The sequence below is a fragment of the Bison bison genome, unplaced genomic scaffold (assembly GCF_000754665.1).
Source record: "Bison bison bison isolate TAMUID 2011002044 unplaced genomic scaffold, Bison_UMD1.0 scf7180017864525, whole genome shotgun sequence".
Lineage (NCBI taxonomy): Eukaryota > Metazoa > Chordata > Mammalia > Artiodactyla > Bovidae > Bison > Bison bison.
Genome location: NW_011495076.1, coordinates 9644025 through 9662679, shown reverse-complemented (window position 1 = coordinate 9662679; position 18655 = coordinate 9644025). Strand labels below are relative to the sequence as shown.

Below are 18655 nucleotides of genomic sequence, written 5' to 3'. Positions count from 1 at the left end.
TCCAGTATTCTTGCCTGGCAAATCCCATGGACAGAGGAGCCTGGTAGGCTGCAGTCCATGGGGTCACTAAGAGTCGGACACAACTGAACGACTTCCCTTTCACTTTTCACTTTCATGAATTGGAGAAGGAAATGGCAACCCACTCCAGTGTTCTTGCCTGGAGAATCCCAGGGACAGGGAGACTGGTGGGCTGCCCATCTATGGGGTCGCACAGAGTTGGACACGACTGAAGTGACTTAGCAGCAGTAGCAGTTCCAAAGAATACCCAGGACTGATCTCCTTTAGAATGGACCAGTTGGATAACATACTAACACTCAAATTCTGTACCTCTATTTGCTAGTAGTTTCTGACCATTGTATTTATAAAGTCAGTTTGTAAGAGTGAAGTTTCCAAAACAGTAACTATTTTCTCCTCTCTGCCTTTTTGCTATTCTTACATGTAAATATGTAGCCTTTTGTTAATGAGATGGAAATGACAATGCACTCAATGCATATATAATGCATTGGGCTGTTACACTATATTTCTACTTTGAAAATTTCAATCTTAAAAGTCTAAATTAAATTTGAATTTTTTTGTGTGTGTAATTTCTTAAAAATTAGAAAGTATCAATTGAGGAATGTACAACTGATATTCTCCCCCATTGCAGAATAAAGCTTAGTATTTTGTTAGTAGCAGATGCTGTCACATTTATTTCTTTATGATAAACAAAAATTAATAATTTTCCTTTTGTGAGTATAAAAATAATTATTTTTATTTTTAAAATAATAACTATTGCTAAGATGACAAACTATAGAGATTGTCTATATAAAATCTATATAAATAGATTTTTAAATATATATCAATAAATATCCATTTATCTTGGAAATGATGTCACCATTTTTGGTACAGAGTCCTATTAACACCCTTTTAAGCTAAAGGAAATGCCCTGCCAGAACAGCACATTAGATTTGATTATACAGAGAGTTCCTAAACCTGCTCTGTGGTGTTTAATTAGCTGAAGAATATATGTTTTGGCTAAAATTCTACTTCTAAAAAATAAAAGTACATTTATTATTTAACAAATACAGCACCTCTCCCTAAGCTCCAGATAGCTCAGTTAAGTGAAAACAATCACTACATAGAAAAATAAAAATATATCAAAGTCGCTGAAAGTTTGTGTTAAGAAAAAAAAAATTGTTGGCTGTGAAAAATAAAAGTATAGCAATGGCCATAGTATTTGAAATCCTACTGAAAACAGTAAATATTAGTGGGCGTAATATTTTCATGAAAATAAAATATTTGAGTTTTTCCATAGGATCTTACAGTGAAGTGTATCTTGCAACAGTCTGTGACTGAAGGGCTGGAGGGGATTTGTCAGCCCCTGTACCCACATACTGACCGGGAGACCACCACTACATCCTCATACACATCAAGTTTTAACTTTGATCAAGTATTCATAAAAGCCCCAGGCTTGTTAAGTTTTACAGTCTGTGTCTGTGGTAAGGGGCAAAGCAAGAGATGAAAACTTTCAAGCCCTCTCTGTAGAAGATGTGAAGAAACAGCTGACGATGCCTCTAATGCTACTTTCCCAAAGAACTTTAGGAGAACAGGGAACATTAGTGCACTGTCATAATACCGTGCCACCTACCGTTGCTGAAAGGAGAGAGTGAATGTTTCAAAACTATAAGGAATGAAAATTAAAGACAAAACCAAAATGACAGGGCCTTTCCTTCATGGCACAGGTGAAAGACAAGTCAAGCATCATTTCAGACATTTTTGTTATAGAGATATGGATACATGTGCCAAATTTTCACCCTTAAGTTGATGTACATAAATTTCAATGGCTTGAGTCTTTGTTTACAGTGAATATTAGATCAGTTTCAATTCATAAAAATATTTCAGAATTTTCAATATTATTAGTTTCATATAAGTAATGCTAAGGAGTACAGATATCTTCCATTGTGTTGCAATTTCTGAGAGCTTGTACAAAGTAGATTTTTATTATTGTCTTTTTAGTAGTTATTAGTAGTCTGAAAGAATCTGATCCAAAGTACATTCATTTTCAATATGTACTGCAGTTTTCTTAGATGCAGCAAAGGATTAAAAAAAAAAGAAAGAAATATTGCTTCACTGGTATCAGTCTAAATATGAAGCACCTACAATTGTGGTGGTACTGGATTGCAATTTAGAGGTAATTTCAAGGCAATTTCTTTTCAAATTATGTTATGCACACTAAATATACAATTCTTTGAATTTGTGTGTGTGTGTGTGTGTGTGTGTGAATGTTGCTTTATATGCTTTTGGACAAAAATGCCATTTAAATTTGGCTTATCAACACTTTGGAATTTTAATAATAAAAAATTGCTCCCAATTCACTGGTATTATAAAATTATAAAAAATAATCTTCTGGTATTTTAGAATTTTGTTAGTTTAAGAAGCCTCAATCTGCTATGATAGAAAGAAGAACTGATGACACCAGCAGAATTTCAGAACAAGTTTCTGTGAATCAAAGAAAAATAATAATCTTTGATTCAACTGAATAACTTCTTCTCTCATCATGATCCTGTATAAAAAATCAACTTTTACTACCTTCATTGCTTGACAATAAGAAAGAAAGAAAAAAAAAGAAGTTAAACTGTCCTCTACATGACGCAGAAAGCATCCACAAAGTGGGGAGGCACAAATTCATTTTTAAAGGTCATATACTGTTTGCATACAACGTCTCAGTTTCCTTTGGTAAATCCATTGTTTCTTTGTTATCCACACATGATCAATTCCCAGTTAGAACTGAAGCTTTATTATCTATGTCTGCTTCTGGGCTTGAGGTAGGTGAAAAGAGCAATATACCCTCTTCTGGTTCCCACTACTTTCACTCCTGATACCATCTAGTGGCTTCTGATTCTACAAACAGAGGAAGAGTAGAAGACCATACAAGTAGAAAAGTGGGAAAGACTGGATAAGTCAGGACAAAGAAGCTATGGAATTAAAGAGTTAGATAAGAAGTACATAAGACAAACTTTGAACTACCTCTGGCTAACTCACACACTCATTTATAGTTAGATGTGAGACTATTTCCAAAGCGAAACTATACAACCCAGTCCATGGAATTTTCCAAGCCAGAATACTGGAGTAGATAACCATTCCTTTCTCCAAGGGATCTTCCCAACCCAGGGATCAAACCCAGGTCTCCCGCATTGCAGGCAGATTCTTTAGCTGCCGAGCCATAAGGGGAAGCCCTTCTAAGCTTCTAAGCTGTAATCAAATACTTTTGTTTTATTTTCAATTGATTTAAAATAATTAGCCAGAATACAGTCTGTTTTCTGAAAAACAACTTCTATAAATTGATGTGAATGTGATCATTCCTCAGTTTGGGCAAAAAAGTAGGATTGTAATTGCTTTTCTATCAAAACTTTAATCTTAATTGAAGGGAGAAGATATACTTAAAATGTGGTGTTACAATAGCTGTACATAGCAGAGATATCTTTAAAACTTTAAGTTTTCCAACTTCTAAAATCAAGATTGATTATCATTTAGAAAGTGCCTAAAAATATCACTGACAAAATGATTTGAAACAGATATAGCATCTGTTTTTGCAGGTGGAATAACCTAATAAAATCTTAACACACAGTGGCTTTTATTCTTTATTTTTTTCTATCAATCCTTCAAAAAGTGTTCATATTTCACAGTATTGTTTTCTTAAGCCTCCAGGTTTGTGAGATCGTTAACAGGAGATATATTGGGGCTTCTAGAAGCTATTTAGTAATATAGTTTCAGAAGTAATAAAGTGGTTGTTAAAGAGGTTAAATGAACACACGGAATTTAAATGCAAGTAATTTAACGAAACCTTGGATTCTGCAATGCATCCTCTTAATTTTATTCAAAGTTAGACCACAGGTAGAGTAAATCTCAGATTCTAAAGTTATAATTAATAATTTGGGGTGAGGATTTTTGTTTACTTTTTAAAAAAATTTTAATATACCCATGACTATTTTCTCTCTGACAAATGTGGGTTATCAAGACAGAAAAACTGAGCCTGTAAATTAATGATCTGAGCAAAGTTAAAAGTTAAAATCTGTATGAGCTATGTACCTAGTCTCAAACCTGTGTTCTCTATGGGTCATGTAGTCTCCAAAAATACGAGTTGTAAAGAGGTACATCTGCACACACAGAGAGCCATTCAATTTTACATGTCTTATTTTTCACTGGTAAGAGTAGAACAACAGAAAGATAAGTAGCTTGTCTCCATTAGAACAAACTCCTTTATCTCCTTCTGCTGATACTTCCTCTAAGTGCTAATCTATATTGATGTTGTTCAAATTATGTTTCGATTATTGGCTCTGCACTGTAATCTCATGATCAGCAGTAGCAGAAACTGCTATTGTAGTACTGATAACACTGAGCCCATTTTACAGATGCTGTAAACTGAGCTTGGGGGAGTTCCATATAATGGGTAAGATTATAGGCTCTGATGTTATACTATCACGGTTTGTACTACAGTCACGTTGCTTATTTTGCTGTGTGGCCTTGGGCAATTTTACTGATATTGAACTTAATATCAAATTTGAACTTAATTTTCAGTGGTGTTAAACTGCACAGATTTAAACATTTATCCTGAAATGCTTCACTAAGTATTCACATGTTTACTTAATATGCATAAATACATCTGTTTTCACCCATTAACTTTTAAGAACTGTTCTCAAAATTTTGTTTTAATAAGAAAAGTACTTTTCTCTTAGGAGAAATTTTTTAGTATTCCAAATTCTACCACAGAATTCTATAAAATATAACAATATTAAGTAGTTTTTCAAGTTGAGAGATTGATATGGATTATTTGAAACCATATTTAAGGCTTCAGTGTTTTTTAAATAAATAACACAATTTAAAACAGATTTTAGAAAAATCTAATGTTGATTTTTTTAAAGAGATCAATTGAGATTGAGTTGTAAAGTATTTTTAATAAAACTAATGATTTCATTTTATAGTTTTTAAGTGGAAAATCTGGGGCAAAATAAAGTTATTATAATATTTTTAAAGTTTAGCACTAATCACATTGATAATATTACATAACTCTCAAATTCATTAATTTTTAAAGAGAATTTTTCCAAGTAAAAATTACCCATTTCTCTTCATAAAACTAGATTATTTATTTAAGCCCAAATGGCACAGTATCTTAACTTAGATAATATTGCAACCAATATCCTTTACAGTCAGAAATTTCTGTATAATTAAATAATAACCCAACATGCATTCCATCCAACCAACTTCCTTGTGATTTAGAATGCATGATGATTTTGATTACTATTTCTCTGTTCATGCAGTTTGTATCTAAATGATACTTTCTGAAGACACAAAATATTATCTGTGAGTGGCTATTGGTTAATAATGACAATACTAAGGGTTTAAAGGATGCAATTTGAAAAATGATTTCGTAAAGCAAAAATTAACACTGCAAGCAACATTCTATATCAATTTTACATTAAATCACTATTTTTTCCCAAAATGTCTAATACAACTGTAATTATTATTACTAGGAAAAAAAGTTTTAAAAGTCACTTTATTTTCCAACAGTTGTTTATACACATCAGAGTTTATTGACATCCAGAAGATTTTGATTCATTCCTGGCAAACCCAGTTAGTGAGACCTTGTATGCAGAATGTACTGGTTATTGCATCACGGAATTATATTTTAAAATTAATAACAGTATTATCATTAATGCATTAAAACATTAAAATAAGCATGCTTTACCTTCTTATTTTATAGTGGAACCTGAGTTTGGAAGATATTCCAAAGGGTGGAAATAAAATTTGAAAAAGTCAAAATAAAACACAAATACACAACTTTTCTTGATTTTTGGTGATATTAGCAGAGAGATTGGCAAAGCATCTAATCCACTCTTAAAAGAAGTCACTGAAATTAAAAAGATCCATATCAATACCTCTGGTAAGGCTTTATCAAAATTATTTTAAAAGGTAGTTTTAAAAATGAGGGCAATTCCTTTTACTGGAAAAAAATGCTACCTACCTGAGTGTTATGAAACAGTGTAGGTAACATGGATTTTATATATTAAGAAAGATAGTTATTTTATTTCTATGTGATTTATATCTTTAATATGTAAATTATATTTAAAGCTTAATTGAATAGGAATTGAAAACATTCTCATGTCTTAGATATAGTACTAGAAGAAGTAGACCAGTAAATTCAACTTTAATTATAATATGGAGAGGATGTTCCAGGACTGCTTTATTGTTTTTAAAATGCATATCTAATTTAATTACATTAAAATGTCCCATTTGTTATAATAATTATACATTTGTTCATTCACTTAGAAAGTATTCATTGAACAACTAGTATGTGTATAGCACATGTTAGGCATTCTTTAGACACAGCCTTTGATATTAAAGAGTCTATATATTTTGTTAAGGAGGCAAAATATGTAGATATAAATGACTTTTTAAAAGGCAATATCATTAAATACCAAATGAATAGTAACAATATCTGACACAAGAGAAGTTTGATGAGGGAAGGATGTTATCTAGAGGAAATAGTCAGGACTTATAGAAAGTATAAGTTTTAACTTGTGATATATGGATGGGGATGAAAACAGAAGATATCCATATTGGGAGTTAACACAGTCAAACTTCCTAAAGCAAACTGTATTTTCAAAATACCCAATAGAACTGAACACATTAAAGTTTTTAGAATATATAAATGCATTGGAAGTTTTGAAATATTTGAGCAAAGTGCCTAATATTATGAAACTATTAGTAGTTTAGCTTTTACAGGAGATATGCAAGACCAGAAATTAGGTATCAGAAACAACCAAAAAACAAAGACATAAACTGGAAGCAAGGAGATCAGCTGTACAAAAACCCAGACCTAAGGGAATGAAGTGTGTGGCAGTGAAAACAGAACAGAAAGTGTACAAGTACTGATACTCTGATAGAAAACTTAGTTTGGTCACGTTTCCATAAGGAGATGGAATAGTGAGAAAGAAAGAACTTCATGCAAGCCTGATTGAGAGGAATATATTAAAAAGATAGGTAATAAAAATGAAAACAATTTGGGGAAGGAGATGTAACACCTGAAACAGCATGTAAAATATTGACTAGCTTAAATTAGTTTTGCTTCCTTAAAACAGATTTTCTGATTAATCAAATTTTGAGTTATTTCACACAGACAGCACTGTACATGTGCAAAATGGGAACTCAGTTCCTGGGATGACCCTGAAGCAAGAATTTTCAGTTTGTGAAACCTAAGCAATAGAAATGTTGTCATTAGAGGCCTTTACAAAGCAAGAGTTTCTTTAGTAAAGAAAATTGGGCTTCCTGCATCCCTAAGAGCTTAATTATCATACACTGACTGATTTGAGACTATCTCTTGAGCGAAATTTGAAATTCTCCTAACACCTTAAATTTTACCCCAAATACTGGATGGAGGAGTCAGATTTGAACCCTGCCTCTTTTCTCCTTGGGCTTCCCTGGTGGCTCAGACGGTAAAAAATCTACCCACAATGTGGGAGACTCAGGTTCAATCGCTGGATCAGGACCATCTCCTGGAGAAGCGAACGGCAACCCACTCCAGTATTCTTTTTTTTTTTTTTAATTTTATTTTATTTTTAAACCTTACATAATTGTATTAGTTTTGCCAAATATCAAAATGAATCCGCCACAGGTCCACTCCAGTATTCTTGCCTGGAGAATTCCATAGACAGAGGAGCCCTGTGGGCTACAGTCCACGAGGTCATAAGAGTTGGTCACGACTGAGAGACTTTCACTTTTTCCGTTCTCTGTGCTGGCGGACCTCACAATAAAACTTTTCTCAAAAATCAATGCCATAATATTGACTTCTGTGCATATCGGACAGTGAGACCTTGCTCTGTAACATACCTACAAAGTTTCCACTTACTCCACTGAATTCAATTTATACCCTTAAGATTTCTGTGATCTCAGGGTTCTACCAGTAGGAATTCTATCAGAGCACATTTTACAAAATCTTGGGAAGGGGGGGAAATTTGGGGGAGAACTTTAACAAGAAATTCCCATCTAGAACTGTTCCATCTAGAACATCTCTTCTATAAATATTACAGATGTTACCTGTGAGGGAAAACATTAAAGCAATGTTTACTTTGGTTCACCTGTTATGGTCTATTAACCAATCGTCACCTAAGCTGTTTTCTTTTCTTCTTCTTTTTTAAATTCTTCTTTCATAATTGATCTTTAACTTAATGCACCATGTGCTAGTGCAGTGTAGACATAGAACAAAACATTTATATTTATATGTACTTATCTATACAGTAAGGTAAGTTGTTGTTTTTGTTCAGTCATGTCCAACTTTCCGCAACCCCATGGATTGCAGCATTGCAAAGAGTAGGTGTGATAATTAACAATAACAAAAACAACATGATTTCCCCAAAGATGAAGAGGAGGGAGAAAGAAACAGATCTCTGAGAATATTGGTATGTTCTATTTCATCATGATCAAAACATACATGTTTCTAATTCTTATGTTTATATTTTTCAAAACATATAAAATAACCTGTAGTTTTAATGTTGTGTCAGGAAGGATCATTTTGATGAGAAAAAAATCCACGGATAGAGTGACTGATTTCCTATAATTTCCTATTGCCTTTAGTAGAAAGCCAGGATTTAGCTTGACTAAGCAAACTTCTATCTTTACATTTTCAAAAGAAAACAAAGAATATATCATTATAATTTGGAAAAGTAAATTCTCATTTTAAATTTTACTAGCCTCCATAACATGGAGAAGATTCACATGTTAACATTTGTTCAAAGCATGGAGTAGGACTTCTGGGCTAAATGCCAATTTCTATTAGAATTATTTTCCCCTCAATCAGTAGTTCAAGCATGCATGATATGGCAATGCATAAATAGTAGCACAACAAGTAGGAAATTTGAGACAATCCCTCCCGCTTGATCCCCCTGCTATACTGACTACTAATAGGATTTAATTTCTAGAGTACTGCATGTAGTTCTGGGGCTCTGCCAACTAGGGGTAAATTATGTAACTAAGAAAGGAGAGCAATCAATGGTGATTAAGTTAAAATCAGAACTTAAGCCAGTGACCCCTCTTTCAGAGCAAGTCTGGAATATTTTCATGATTAAATATCAATAACAGCAGAAAACTTCTCAGATAAGGGGGCTAACAGGGCTACAACTCAAGCTTCACTCCCTAAGGAGTTACAACTTCTAAACATATTATTTTGATAAATGCAATTTTTATCTGAGATGAACTGCAAAGAACAGTCTTAGTATGAGTTAACTTGAACCAGGGAATCAGGTACTTTGGGGAATTTCCTGAAAAGGGCTTGAACTTGACTTTGATAAATGCAGAGAAGCAGGATTATAATTGCTGAGAGACAGTGTACATTAATGTCACATCTTTTCTCACTCCTAGTTCTTTAAGAAGATACTGGTTGTACTTCTCAGTGGGTAATCTTTACTTGTTCCACTCTTCTAGCAGAGGCTATTTTAATCTGTCACACTTTGGAGTACATTTCTAAGCTTATCTTTGTAACTGTCCATTGATGCACACAGCACCTAGACTCTGACCATTTAAGTTACCCAAAAGTTTATTGTAGTTAGGCTACACAGGATTTGATATTGTCAATATTTCCCAGGCCTGGTTAAGTTATAAAAACATATTTATATATTATTTGAGCTTTTGAAAAAATTACATGAAAATACAGCTTAATTACTTCTCTGTAATTGTTCCTAAAATAAAAAATTTAATGTGTACAGATCAGTTAAACTGTATGAAAACCTGTGGGGGGAGGGTAGGTGGTGGAATGTTTATCTATAAAACTCCAAAGGGTAGTACTGTAATTTTATATTCTTATAATAACTACGGTTAGTGTCCTGATTCAAACTTGCTATTGAATTCAAATACTTTACATATCAACAGATCCTCAGAGTTTGAAAAAAAAAACATTATGAATAAAAGGTTGTTTCTGACAACAAATATTCATCCACAAGTCATGAAATGCTTCTGTGGAAGTTTAGTTCTTCCTACTAAATCAAGTTAATTTTCAACCACTATCATTGTCCACAGTGAGAGAATACTAAGAGTTGAGGGTTTTTTTACACCCTAGTATTTATTTGGAGATCGACTAATGTCTACAATGATTCTCTAAAGATCACTGCCAATTCTTTGGAGGAATTTCTCACTGCTGAGCCTATGACCCTTGACATTAAAAAGATCATCATAATCAACATGTTTCCAGTACTGCCAAAGAGTATTTACATATATTTATTTACACATAGACACACACACACACACACACACACACACACACACACACACACACACACACATATATATATAAAATACACTGTAAATATACTGACCTAAAGACCACCTTAGAAAATAAATGTATATGTAACTAGATATGTAGTAAATATATAGGAGACAAAGGACATAATAATTAAGAGTCGAGGTTTTGAGGTGAAAATGCCTAGATTTGAATATTTCTCACCATGTAGGAAGATTATCTACTTTTCTTATCCACAAATTAGGAAATGTACCTACCCTTAACCTCCAGGGTTATGGTGAGAATTAAATGGATAATACATGAAAAATATTCAGAATACTCCTTGGAATAAGAGAAGTCAATAAACTTCCTAAGATGATGGTAATAATGATGAAAAGGAGTAGAACACAGAAAGGAAAGAAAATAGTCAGCCTTGGCAAGAGTTCATTACTTTTAGGCAAGCTAGGTAAAAATTATAGAAACAATCTCTTTTTTTGGCTACCAGTCTTTTCCAGCTCTCTTGAATTCAAGACATGCAACTTGGTGTTAAAGTGACTAAGTCTCTCACAAATGTATTTTTATTATTTACACTGCTGCTCACTTAGGTCCAAAGTTTAAGAAAAGAGAATTAGTGTGGGGATATAATTTGCTGAAAGAGTTAATGAGCAGCCAGGCTTAGTAAGATGTGCAGTGTCTGCTTAATAAATGCATGGAGTGTTAAGACAAGTAAAACCCCTTGAACTGAAAAAGTTAAAAAAAAAAAAATAAAAGAACCTAACAAAAAAGTTGTTAGTATATCCAACTAATGTAGTAAATAGCTCCATATGAAGTATCATATATAAATGAAATCTGTGAAAAATAATCTTCACTAGCATATTTTACAAACTGTTTAAAATGGAAGTTTGAAATGGTACTACCATGCCATTTGTAGACTAATATATGTATTTTTAAATTTACTTATCAAATCTTGTTTAGATAAGTTTGTTTGTTTGTTTTTTCCTCTAAGCTCTAATGCTATCTCCTAAATTGCAAATGGTTCTGAGCTACCAATGAAACTGTGGGTATGTGTGTGTGTAGAGGGAAAACATGTCATGTAAGCCTTCACAGGGCTTCTCAATACTTGGTAATAGAGCAGTAGAAGAAAAGTGAGCGGTAAACAAAAAAACAAAAAGTTCTATTATTCTCTAAGACAAGCATTATGCTGGGTGCTTTCATATTTTTATCATCTTTAATTTTCATATCAATCCCAGGAATTCTAAACTTGGATTAAAATGCTAAGTCTCTAAGTTTTATTTACAGCTAATGGGGATTCAAACCAAGTCTATCTGATATAAAGTTTGAAAAGATTTCCACTTAGATTCTGACTGGATACTGTTTGTAAAAATAAATATCCAAGTCAAGCCTTAGATTCAGTAGCTTAAATATGCCCCTCCCCCATTACTTGATATGAGCACAGAAGAGAGATTCATTTTCAAAACCTTAGTGCCAGAACAGAGGTGAGGAAGGAGGCAAATGCAAAAGTCTGAAGGGATGGCCTTAAATAGAGCTATACAGCTACAGTGTGAGAAGAAACCATGAACAGTCTATTACTAATACTAAGAGCATCCTCAGTCTAACATTACTGACACTAGTGTGCTCAGTCACCAAGTCATGTGACTGGTTTGTGACCCATGGACTGTAGCCTGGCATGCTCCTCTCTCCATGAGATTTTCCAGGCAAGAATATTGGAGTGGGTTGCCATTTCCTTCCCCAGTATAAGTATGAAATACTCAAACACTAGTTTGAAGTTTAGTTAAAATTGAATTTTTCTAGAATGCAAGTTAGGCCCACAACCTTACAAAACTTCTTGTAGAGAAATGCCTCTTATCTGTACCCAAAATGAATGCAGACAGTTTTATCACCCTCCCCTTCCAAATCATTTGCCAAAAAGGGAGCCCTCCCTTGCATACATTGAAATGACTCCAAACCACAAGAACCATCACCACAGTAGCATCTGGGATTAATGTGATAGATGCTGCCAAGTCTTTCTCCTCACAGTTCTCACACCATCTCAGCCAGAACTGTAGGTCTAAGTCAAAAATGCCTCCCCAGAGCCAACAATTACTTTTAGTTTAAAAGAGTAATTGTGTATGATTAAATCATACCTAACAACATTTCTCTAAACACCAAAGTTATTAAAAAAAAAAAAAAAGACTTCTTGGTTTTCTTTTCCTTGAAGCCACATCCATAGCCCTTTCTGCATCATTGCCAGACCTGCAGGGTTTTGCTTGAGAAGCCATAGATCCTTTCCATTTTCACCACCCTTTTTAAAAGTAAACTCTTCTCCCATGCATGCCTTAAAAACATAAAGTAAATGTAAACTTTCTGATTTAGATAGTGAGCTATGTGGCACCTTATACAAATGCATTCGGTACATGTAATGAATTCCATATCAGAGGAGCAAATTAGCAAATAAATTTAAATAAAGTCCAACAAATATAACAGAGCATTCAAAATTACTTATAAAATACTCAAATATATACTGGTATGACTACTCTCTTACTTCAGCTAATTATACTGGCATGTGTGGCTAATACAAATGTGCAACAAAGGCTACACACATTAACAAAGAGAACCAAAAAAGAAAAAAATAAACTTCTCTATGGCTTAACATTAACCCTATATATATTCTCTATATGTGGAATGTAACAAATGGCTGCTCTCTCACAGAGCTATTCTCATCATAAACTAGTTATAGCTAAACTCAGACTCTGATTTATTTTTATTGATTTTTAAACAAACTAAAGCTTACACTTTCAACCGAATTGATAATCCTAGAAAATAACAGATCATCAGTAACAGTATATAACATTTAGTGGTTGTTGGTTAGGGAATTTTTACTAAAGGATTTGCTATAAAACTACAGACCTCAGCTCACCTGGTAAAGAATCCGCCTGCAGTGTGCGAGACCTGGGTTCATGGAAAGCCAGGGGAAGATCACTGGATCATTGGGAAGATCCCCTGGAGAAGGGAACGGCTACCCACTCCAGTATTCTGGCCTGGAGAATTCCATGGACTGTAAAATCCATGGGGTCACAAAGAGTCAGACATGACTGAGTGACTTTTATTCACTACTACAGACTTCACTACTGACAAAATTTTACAGTTAAATTTTCAAATAGTTTTCCAGTCTATGCACTTTTTCAACAACAGCATTCTCTCTGTTATTATATCTACTTTTTAAGAGAATGTCATTCATTGCTTGAGCTTCCTCATCCATCAGTCTCATATACTCTGATATTTCTTCCCAACTGCCATCTCTTGATTTGCTCTAGTCCTATGTTTTGCACAGTAGTATGTTTGAATTGCTTTATGGGCATATGGAGAGAAGGCGATGGCAACCCACTCCAGTACTCTTGCCTGGAGAATCCCATGGGCAGAGGAGCCTGGTAGGCTGCAGTCCATGGGGTCGCGAAGAGTCGGACACGACTGAACGACTTCACTTTCACTTTTCACTTTCATGCATTGGAGAAGGAAATGGCAACCCACTCCAGTGTTCTTGCCTGGGGAATCCCAGGGACGGAGGAGCCTGGTGGGCTGCCATCTATGGGGTCACACAGAGTCGGACACGACTGAAGTGACTTAGCAGCAGCAGCAGCATGGGCATATGGATAAGTTATTGGTGAAGTGACTTAGGTTCTAACTCAAAAGAAAATTAAGACAAGCTTGAAAGTATAACCTTTTCAAATAAGCAGGAATATAGGAAATGAGTACTGCTTGGTACTAGACCAACAAAATGAGTCTGAAATTAAGTTTTACTTCTATAGGCCTTATGAGGTAAGACTGTCAAGCCTTGATAAATATGCAGCCATCCAATATACATCCATTTATTCATTCACTTCTCCTTCTGTCAAATATTTATAGAAATCAATGTTCAAGGTATGTATGATATAGTCTATATTTAGTTTTGAAACAATAAAACAGTGATATATATTTTAAAATACATTTAAAGGTCACTCGTAATTCCATTACCAAATAGCGGGCATTTTAGTATTTATAAATGTGTCTATTGTGTGTCCAAATGTATGTGTAATATGTTGCAGTTCAAAAGTTAGAATTTTATATTCTTCAGTCTTTAAATTTTAATGAACTTCTCACTATGCTTTGAACACTTTGTGACTTACACAATTTCAGGTTTGGGGATCAAGTTTTTAGTCATTTTTAATTTGGAAACATTCAAGACTGCATGAAAGTATGTGTGTGTGTGTGTGTGTGTGTGTGTGTATGTTGCTTTGCCCCTTCTATGGCTCTATGATAGATCCATGAAGAGGCAGAATGGAACTTATGTTGGGCCCTCTGAACATGACATAAGAGAAAGTAAATGAAGTAGCTGTTCTTTTGCGTTACCCCAGGGAATTTTAATCTCTCTCTCTCTCTCTCTCTCTCTCTGTCTTGGTGCCTTAAAACTAAGCTATTTTAAGAATATTTGAAAGTAATTTTTAGATAAATATGATCACTTAAAATAGTAAGAACATTTTCCATTAATATTTTAAAATATCATTTTTGTTACTTGAATAATTTTTACAAGAGATTGGAGGGAATAAGATTTTAAATTTTCATTCAAAACTCAGATTAGAAGCATCTGTTCTAAAGGAAGTGAAAGATTTCTTAATTTTTAAATGAGAAAACTGAAGCCTGAGAATTTCAAAGATGTGGCTCAAACATATATCTGCATTGCAATTTAAATATATAAAAAGAAAAATGAAATCAGGAGACATCTTGTCAACTTAATAATAGATTGTAGCTCATTGCTAGTTTTGTCCAAGGATTTGGGGGGAAATTAGTTATATCTGTTTGTTTTTCAACATACATTAGAGTCTTGTCCAACATTTCTTATTCCTAATAATAACTTCCTTGATAGCTCAGTTGGTAAAGAATCCGCTTGCAATGCAAGAGACCCTGGTTTAATTCCTGGGTTAGGAAGATCCACTGGAGAAGGGATAGGCTACCCATTCCAGTATTCTTGGGGTTCCCTTGTGGCTCAACTGGTAAAGAATCTGCCTTCAATGCAGGAGACCTCTGTTTGATCCCTGGGTTGGGAAGACCGCCTGGAGAGGAAAAGACTACCCATTCCAGTATTCTGGCCTAGACAGTCCATGGGGTCACAAAGAGTCAGACATGACTGAGAGACTTCTACTAGTTCAGTTGACTATATTTCTAATAATGAAGAGCTATAGATTTTTCTTTAGTTATTCCTCTTAGTACTTCAAAACAAGTACATTTTTAAAAGACTCAAACTGTACCTTATCCTGGACTATGGGAAGATACATTGCTGTGAGGTACCTCCTGGTAGGAAAATCACTGAACATTTAGAAATAATGTCAGGAAAATATTTCTAGGATTAAAAACAGTAAGTATGCTTAAGGCAGGCAAAAACACATAGCAGGGGAGAATGAAAGATGAATCTGTCTGACTAAGAGAGGATAATCTACCAATCATTTTCTGAAAGACACTAGTAGCACAGGGTACTAAAAATCTTTGGGGCCTCATCAGGAAGAGTTCTGGAAGGAAACAGAACTCAGAATCCTGAGTTCTAAACTTAGAATCCTGAGTTCTAAACCATGGTACAATTATAGCTAAACATTTATGAGGGATTGCAGTTGGCAGATCTCAAGAAGAAAATATGTATTATAAAACATTTTTAATAAAGAACATCTAAAGAAAAAGAGCTAAAGCTATTAAGGTGGTGGGGAGACTTTTAAAAGGAAGAAGACTGAGTAAGGCTATGTTCACATAGTTCATCATAGTGAGGCATATGGATATGGTGATTGGGGATTTCACTAAATGCCACAGCACCATAACATTTGGGGGTCTCTTGGGTCTCTCTTTGGGCCAAAAATAAAAGTAATTATTATCCAGGAAAAAGGAGAGTGAAAAAGCTGACTTTAAACTCAACAGAATAGTGGCATCCCGTCCCATCACTTCATGGCAAGTAGATAGGGAAAACATGGAAATAGTGACAGACTTATTTTCTTAGGCTCCAAAATCACTGTGACTGCAGTCCTGGAATTAAAAGACTCTTTCTCCTTGGAAGAAAAGCTACAACAAACCTAGACAACATATTAAAAAGCAGAGACATCACTTTGCTGACAAAGATCTTAGAGTCAGAGCTATGGTTTTTCCAGTAGTCATGTACAGTTTTGAGAGCTGGACTATAAAGAATACTGAGTGCCAGAGAACTGATGCTTTGGATCGTGGTGCTGGAGAAGACTCTTGAGAGTCCCTTGGACAGCAAGGAGTTCAAACTACTCAATGCTAAAAGAATTCAACCTCAAATATTCATTGGAAGTATGGGTGCTGAAGCTCCAATATTTTGGCCACCTGATGCGAAGAGCTCAATAATTGGAAAAGACCCTGATGCTGGGAAAATTTGAGGGCAGGCAGAGAAAGGGGTGATACAGATTGAGATAGTTGGATAGCATCACCAACTTAATGGACATGAGTTTGAGCAAACTGCAAGATAGTGAAGGACAGGGAAGCCTGGTGTGCTGCAGTCCATGGGGTTGCAAAGAGTTGGACATGACTTAGTGACTGAAAAACGACAACAAAATTCAGGAGTATGGTCCAATTTAAGACTATGTACAAAAGGAATTTAAATAAATTTATGAATGAGGGATGAATAATGAGTTACTATGGTCACGTGGAAATGCTGAAATTATTGAGAACCAAAGGATTGGGTCTGGCTTATCTCTTTTTTTCTCTCTGAGAAAAGAGAAACTAAACTCAAGTAGCTGATAAATCAGAATCCATACCACATTTGAGGAACCTCATGCTAATTTGTCTTGGTTTTCTATAGATTTATTCTTTGCACTATTATCTTGTCCAGTAGAGTTCTGCTAGGTGTGACCAAAAAGAGTAAAAATGTGGATAGCAGTATCAACTCTAGATCCATCTCTGTCTACATGCTTTTTTCTGTGACCTTATCATTTCTCTCTCTTTTTTTTTTTGGTAGATCACCACTTTCAGTGTGGTATATCGATTACTTGGCTATGTTGTACCATCCCTTCACTTACATAACTAAGCTAAAGTCTTCAAAAAGTTGTTCTTCAGAGGCACTTCATATAATAGTAGATTTAATATATCTATAGGCTCAAGTTAGTATTTAGAAAATTTCATATGCAGAATTTTTTTTTTCTCAATAAGAAACCAAACCAAGTCCTTAAAATAGTGGTTAACAATGTCCTGCTGTTCTCTATGCCATAATGATCAATTTAAAAATGTATTTTTATAGTTACTAAGGCTTTTTTTCCTAAGTAAAATGGAACAGGAAAGTGGACACTAATTTAATCTTCTCCTTTTGTAAACATGTACTTGCTCCTTCCCTATCTATACAACTTTTTGATCGTATTCCCCCTTCTATCCTAATAGTGGGTTTTATCTGTTTAAGAATGTAATCAGACTTTTGAAAGTTGACTTTTTGTAAAAGTAGGCTGTTTGTAAAGATGTCCTGGACATCATTGAAACAGTACTTAAAAAGGATTCTCATGGTCTGTAATTAACAATGTAAACTGACAAATTTTTCTGAGAGGAATGTCGGTGAAAACATAAGGTTTCACAGCTGAAAATTAAGATTTTTTCCCCCCAAAGGAGAAGTCATAGCTAGTAGACACACACATTTCTGTACACATTTCTGTACATGGAAACTCAACTCTAGAAATATGAATAGAGAAATTTTTAAAAAGATGAAATCCTAAATTCTATTTTTTACACACTGAGATATGATGAATAGTAAATTAACTGAAAAATTTTAGATAAAGGACCATATAATTAAGTTTTCTTTAATTATTGACTTATGATTTACCCAGAAACAAATCTATATAGTATTTTTTTTTCTTGGAATATCTGAAATAAAATATTTACACAACTGTCCTACTATTGGTAACCATAGTAATCCACTAATTATGAACTAATGAGTTGCTGAGTAGTTTGTCATTTGTTCACATTACAGCCTCTAACTGACTAATGGCATCGTGCTTATTTTTCAACCATAATATCTTGATCATCCTGAGTATTACTAAATCCTCCCATTTACCCTCAGTTGTTTCATATTCTGATTGAAACCAAAATCATTCTATGGTATTTGCCATTAGTTCAGGCAAACAGGTTCTTTTAATTTTTTCAACTTTATCAGTTCAAGGGGTTTCACTTAACACTCCATGAATTTATTAGATGCTGAAAACCTTAGAGTCATCTTTGGTTGAGCAGTTTCTCTAATAATTGTCCAGGTGGCTCAGATGGTAAAGAATCCACCTGCAATGAGGGAGACCTGGGTTCTATCCCTGGGTTGGGAAGATCCACTGGAGAAGGGAATGGCTACCCACTCCAGTATTCTGGCCTGGAGAATATGGTTTCATAAGTAAGTCTGGCTGC

General features: G+C 34.3%; 1 protein-coding gene across 1 annotated transcript in view; it reads right to left on the bottom strand.

Moving 5' to 3' along the window:
• Positions 1-18655, bottom strand: part of FOXP2 (forkhead box P2) — a 656652-nt gene that overhangs the window by 232905 nt on the left and 405092 nt on the right. The window lies entirely within an intron of this gene.